The sequence below is a fragment of the Nyctereutes procyonoides genome, unplaced genomic scaffold (genome assembly GCF_905146905.1).
Source record: "Nyctereutes procyonoides isolate TBG_1078 unplaced genomic scaffold, NYPRO_anot_genome, whole genome shotgun sequence".
NCBI classification, from domain to species: Eukaryota; Metazoa; Chordata; class Mammalia; order Carnivora; family Canidae; genus Nyctereutes; species Nyctereutes procyonoides.
The window spans coordinates 23,336-30,562 of NW_026574963.1; positions in this window are offsets into that span (position 1 = coordinate 23,336).

Consider the following 7,227-nt stretch of genomic DNA (forward strand, 5'->3'; position numbering starts at 1 on the left):
GTGAAGCCAGGTAGTAAAGGGGTTTATAAAAATGTAAAACAGTATCAGTCTTCTTCTAATTTTGAGAATAGTTATAATTTATTAAAAATATGTAATTTATGTTGACATTAATGGGTTTAATTATTGTTATTTTAAGTGAATTAATATATTTTTAAATTTCTCATTTTAATTTCTGTTACAGTAACTATTGATAGATATCACCCACCTAAACAAAAGCTCTTTGGGGTCTTCAATAATATTTTTGAGTGTGAAGGGTGGGGATGTCCCAAGACCAGCAAAAAAAATCCCAATGAATTAAATTGTCTCCCTAAACTGGATAATGAGTGTTGACAAAATCAATAAATACATATAACATTGTCTTGAAAGCATTTTGCTGTTTATCCACCAAGTTCTAAAAACTAACACAGAGAATACCATTTTGCCTTCCTCTCTCACCAACTGTGAAATTTTATTTATTAATCGGTTTGCCTCCACCAACTGCTGACAGGCACAATTATAATTGTGGTTCTATCTTAAGTAACATTTGTTCCACCAAGAGATACTTGAAGGAAGATAATCACTTTGGTTCTATTTTCACCCTCCTGATTAAAGAGCAATGAGTACATTTATTAAAAGTTAGCAGATATGTCTTTGTTTTCAAAGAACATTCTCCCCTGACTGCTTTTTCTCTTCTTGATTTTTATTCCTCTTCCTCAAATCCAAAGACTTCAGCTGGGGTTGGCCAGGGACACAGATGTCAAACCAATACAGCTGGGACTATTTTGATTTCTTGGTTTTCAGCCCCAGGCCCTCCTTTGGTTCTCCCTAATCAGCCTCATATCAGCCTAGGACTGGTCTCTAGATGTACTTTTTAAATGCCCTTACAAGGGAAAAAGAAATTCTTGAGAACATAAAGCGCCTGTGAGCAGGAGAGGTTCATTTAAGAACTCTGAATCCTAAGTAGCGTAGAAGCAGGTGCCCCCAAAATGCTAGTGCCCTTATCTTGATAATTTCCTCCCTGAAGATCCCGGGTTATGAGTCAGATCCACCGACCCCACTTCAGTGTATAAACAGCAGTCAGTGGTACAATCTGTTCCTGGTACAACACAATAAACGGGTAGTCTAAAACACAAACCAGGAACACACCCCAGTAATCCCAAACAATTCTTAGACGTTAAAGTCTGGTGTGGAGCACACCTGGAAACTCTCCTGTGTGGGGGCCTCCCTGGCCACTGTCCCCAGCCCAAAGACAAGAGGCACAGTGCTCTCTTGGTCCCCCTCCCACATACCTCACCTTCCTTTCACCACACCAACCCATACTCCCAGCCCAAATGGTTATCTCGGAACACAGGAGAAGCAGGCAGGCCTGCTCACCTGGGGATTGCATAATTCCATGTTTGCCCAGACCGTGTTAAGTTAACAATCCATGGGCTGCCTTTAAATTAAAATAAGAGGGGATCCCTGGGTGGCACAGCGGTTTGGCACCTGCCTTTGGCCCAGGGCGCGATCCTGGAGACCCGGGATCGAATCCCACATCGGGCTCCCGGAGCATGGAGCCTGCTTCTCCCTCTGCCTGTGTCTCTGCCTCTCTCTCTCTCTCTCTGTGACTATCATAAATAAATAAAAAAATTTTAAAAAAATTAAAATAAGAATGAAAGAAGGAGAGAGAAAAAGCAGGGGAGGTAAAAACCATCACTCAGCGTAACTTGTGTCAAGTCTGGCATCCTTATTTGCCAAGAATAAAAGTCACAAGAACATCAAACAGAAAAGGGGAAGAAAGGAGTATAGGTCACTATCCTGGTAAGGTCAGACAGCTTGCAGAGGTTCTGTAGCATAAGGAGATGATGGAAAAGAAAATATAAAAACCAAGGAAAAGGAGAAGACTCTCACTCTGGAGTTGGGGGAGCCAGTAGCATATTTACTGACCCTCCACTTTGGCCTTCACTGAGGTCAGCTTCTAAAAGGGTGAAACCCCCAGCTTCCAAGATGTGAAAAAGAAAAAAAAATGTTTTTTTTAAAATAGCATGGACTAAATGCTTCCTTATCCACGGTCCCTAAATGACCCCAGAAACCAATCTGGCTTTATGGCACCTTTCACCTCAATTTCCTCCCCACATCCCAACCCGCTCAAAACAATATCAAAATCCTAAAAAACTGTACCTGAGGAATTCCACAGACCAATTTCCAATTTCAGAAGCAGAAGCACCTCCCATACAAGGAGAAAATTATCCCCTAATGGGATGACATTTTAAGTATCCAGGAAGTTTTTAAAACCCCACATTCCCCTCAAGGTCTCCTTCAAACTCATTTTTAAGATAGGGCAACATATTTAACAGACACAAGCTAAAATTTAGGCAAAACCCCAACCATAACCCATCATCACACAGTACAATCTAAATGGACTCCAAGGGATCCCTGGGTGGCTCAGTGGTTTAGTGCCTGCCGTTGGCCCAGGGTGCGATCCTGGAGACCCGGGATCGAGTCCCACATCAGGCTCCCTGCATGGAGCCTGCTTCTCCCTCTGCCTTTCTGAGCCTCTCTCTCTCTCTCTGTCTCTCTCATGAGCAAATATATAAAATCTTTAAAAGAAAAAATGTGAGAAGGATTAATACTCCTAAAAGAAGACATAGGCAGTAATTCCTTGGACATTGGACCTCAGCAACATATTTATGAATATGCCTCCTCAGGTAAGGGAAACAGAAGTAGAATTAAACTATTTGAAATACACCAAAATAAAAAGCTTTTGTACAGCAAAGGAAACCATCAATAAAACAAAAAGGCAAACTACTGAATGGGGGAAGATACTTACAAATGATATATCTGATAAGGCATTAATATCCAAAATATATGAAGACAACTCAATACCAAAAAAAAAAAACAAATAATGTGATTAAAAAATAGGCAGAAGTAGACATTTTTCCAAAGACATTCAGATGATCAACAGACACATGAAAAGATGCTTAACATCACTAATCATCAGAGAAATGCAAATCAAAACCACAATGAGATATCACCTTGCACCAGTCATAATGGCTAAAATCAAAAAGTTGAGAAATAACAAGCGTTGTTGAAAATGTGGAGAAAAAGGAACCCTCCTGCACAGTTGTTGGGAATGTAAGTTGGTTCAGCCACTGTGGAAAACAGTGGTGGATGTTCCTCAAAAGAATTAAAACACTAATTCAAAAAGATATACGTACTCCTATGTTTACTGCAGCATCATTTACAAAAGCCAAGATATGGAAGCAACCCAAATATCCAATGATACATGAATGGATAAAGAAAATGTAGTACATACTATAACAGAATATCTTGTTTTTAAGATTTTATTTATTTATTCATGAGAGACATGAATACATAAATTATTTATTGACAGAGAGAGAGAGAGAGAGAGGCAGAGACACAGGCAGAGGGAGAAGCAGGCTCCATGCAGGGAGCCCATCGTGGGACTCGATCCCGGGTCTCTAGGATCACGCCCCGGGCCAAAGGCGGCGCCAAACCGCTGAGCCACCCAGGTTTCCTATAACAGAATATATCTATAGAAAAGCCCGGGTGGCTCTGCCTCTTTCTCTGTGTCTCTCATGAATTAAATCTTAAATATTTATATAAACATTATATGTACCTGGAGCACTGAATGAATATATAGAATTGTTGAATCAATATGTTTACACTTGAAACTAACATATGTTAATTATACTTCAATTAAAAAAAAGAAAGGGGGATGCCTGGGTGGCTCAGTGGTTGTCTGCCTTTGGCTCAGCACTTGCTTTTGAGGGTGAACATTTTAGTAAGATTTAAGTATTTAAATCTCATTAAAGCAGTTGATTGACCTCATGCTTCAAAGCATGGTTTTAAAGTGAAAAATTGGTGTAAGATAAATAGCATTATTAGCTTGTAAAGTTGCAAGATTTAGAAATGGAAATGTTTTGATTTGGTGGTAGTATTTGTGGTTTATTTACATAACTAGAGGTGCTGTGAGTGATCTTTCTTATTAATGAAATTTGTGATTGTAAGAACTATTGGGTAATAAAATCTGTGAGGTTTTCAAGTGGTGATCAGTTGGGGATGGTAGTTGTTTTGAATCTTATTGTAGGAATGCTTTTGGTTTCATGAGGACATGAACAATATTATAAGAGGGAATGCAAGAATCTATGTTGGTTAGTGAAAGAGAATTCAGAATTTATTAGAAGAAAGGCATGACTTTTATAAGTGTTACTGAAATGATTAACTAGAAACTTCCTGGGAGAATAGCCTTAACCAAGCCATGTTTCAGCCAAGGGGCCAGTTCTGGTGTAGAATTTGGTAAATTTTGATATAGGTACCCACTTATGAAACTTCAGTGCAATCAGGAGATGAACATATTCATCACATCCAAAAGTTCCCCTGAGGTCTTTAATTTTAATTATTATTATTATTTTTAAAGATTTTATTTATTTATTCATGGGAGACACACTCAAGAGAGAGGCAGAGACACAGGCAGAGGGAGAAGCATATGCAAATTAAGCATTTAACAATATATTAATATGAAATAAATTAAAAGGCTTAGTTAAGAATGCTAAAACATAAGATTATACTTGTTACAGTAATGAAAACAGCTTAATTTTCCCCAAATAAAAATATGATTTAAAATTGTTTAAGATTTTATTTATTCATGAGAGAGACAGAGAAGCGGAGACATATGTAGAGGGAGAAACAGACTCCCTGTGGGGAACCTCATGTGGGACTTGATCCCAGGACCCTGATCCCAGGACAGCCATCCCAGGGGCCCAGGATTACGACATGAGCAGAGGTAGATGCTCAACTGCTGAGCCACCCAGGTGCCCCAAAATACTGCTTTTTTTTTTTTTAAGGACAGACTAATGGATAGGAACATGTAATGCAATTTACAAGGATGCTTACCTCATGTTAAAGAAAAAGTAAATGTTAAAACCTTGATTAAATGTTGAAAACAACTTTTCTGAGATACAGAATTACTCACCACACACACGGTAGTGTTTGACAAGGAATAAACTCAAGGAGAAAATGCTTAGATACTATATATACCTCAAAACTTCAGCTAAATTCAACAGATGTTAATAAGGTGCACCAGGTTATGATAGTTGCTGGAACTGTTTAAAGATATGTAATATAATTCCTCAAATTAGGAAAGTGCTACCACATATGGTACCATTTGTATTCTACACAAGGGTGCCACATATAAGTGAATACGATTAACTTTGTAGGTATTTTACTTTTGTGTATTTGTTAAAACTAGTGTCTGTTGGATAGCAGCAGTGCTTACTAATAGTTACTTCTGGAAATTTTTCATGTATAATTTCCTTCCATTTTCTCTGTTCTCTCTGAACATAATCATTTGAATGTTGAGCTACATTCATCAGTTCTCTAATTTCCTCACCCTTTCTTATTTTCTATTCTTTGTCTTTCTTTTATTCCCAATTTAATCTTTCGGTAACCTCTGTAACCTTTAAAAGCTTCTGCTCTTGTGTTTTGAATTTCTGAGAACTCTCATTCTCTCTCTCTCTCTTAACAGTATCCCTCTCCTTGTGTTAAGGAAATAATATCTCTTCAAATCAGAGTTTATTAATTGTAGTTTTGCTTTTTTTGTCTCTGCATTGTCTATTGCCTTTTTTGTTACGTTTATTATACTTCTTCTTGTGAAACAGTTTTAGATTGACAAGAAATTGCAAATATTGTCCAGTGATTTCCTTGGTTCTCTTCACCCAGCTTCCCTTAATAACATCTCACATAAGTGTAGCACATTAGCAAACAAGGAAACTGACATTGGTACAATATACAATACATAAACTGCAGACATTGGTTTTTATATGACCTTCTTTTTTCTGGTGTATATTCTGTAATATTTTATCAAACATATAGATTAGTGTAACTGCCTCCACAATCAGGATACAGAATGTTGCCATCACCACAAGCAGACTCCCTCATGCTGTCTCTAGAGGCACATCATTTCCTCCCATTGTTAACCTCTGGCAACCCCTGATTTGTTCTCCATCACTATCAAAATTTTGTCATTTTGAAAATATTAAGTAAATGTAATCAGTGTGTAAACTTTTGGGTTTGGGTTTCTTCATTTCATATAATAACCTTGTATCCATTCATATTGTTGTACATGTCAGTAATTCTTTTTTAAGTATCTATTTATATCAAATTTCAGAATATTCATTTTGTATGAATTTCTGCTTATTACCCTGCCACCTAATTTGTTTAAAATTTCCAATTATGGCAACAGATTCCAATGGCAGGCAAGTTCCTAAGGACTGAAGAGAACAAAGTAAAATACCTACAAAGTTAATCGTATTCACTTATATGTGGCACCCTTGTGTAGAATACAAATGGTACCATATGTGGTAGCACTTTCCTAATTTGAGGAATTATATTACATATCTTTAAACAGTTCCAGCAACTATCATAACCTGGTGCACCTTATTAACATCTGTTGAATTTAGCTGAAGTTTTGAGGTATATATAGTATCTAAGCATTTTCTCCTTGAGTTTATTCCTTGTCAAACACTACCGTGTGTGTGTGCGCGCGCGCGTACACATACTGAGATACAGAGCTTTTTCTGTATCTCAGAAAAGTTGTTTTCAACATTTAATCAAGGTTTTAACATTTACTTTTTCTTTAACACGAGGTAAGCATCCTTGTAAATTGCATTACATGTTCCTATCCATTAGTCTGTCCTTAAAAAAAAAAAGGCAGTATTTTGGGGCACCTGGGTGGCTCAGCAGTTGAGCATCTACCTCTGCTCATGTCGTAATCCTGGGTCCTGGGATGGCTGTCCTGGGATCAGGGTCCTGGGATCAAGTCCCACATGAGGTTCCCCACAGGGAGTCTGTTTCTCCCTCTACATATGTCTCCGCTTCTCTGTCTCTCTCATGAATAAATAAAATCTTAAACAATTTTAAATCATATTTTTATTTTGGGGAAAATTAAGCTGTTTTCATTACTGTAACAAGTATAATCTTATGTTTTAGCATTCTTAACTAAGCCTTTTAATTTATTTCATATTAATATATTGTTAAACGCTTAATTTGCATATGCTTTTATAAGCATTTTTAAGGTGTTAAGAGATGCAAAACCATGGTTCATGGGCCAAATGCAACCCATTACTTACTTGATTTTGTAAATAAAGTTTTATTAAAACATGACTACATCCATTCATTTATACATGGTTTACGGCCGTTTTCACTCTATATGGCAAAAGTGAGTGACTGCAACAGACTGTGTAGTCC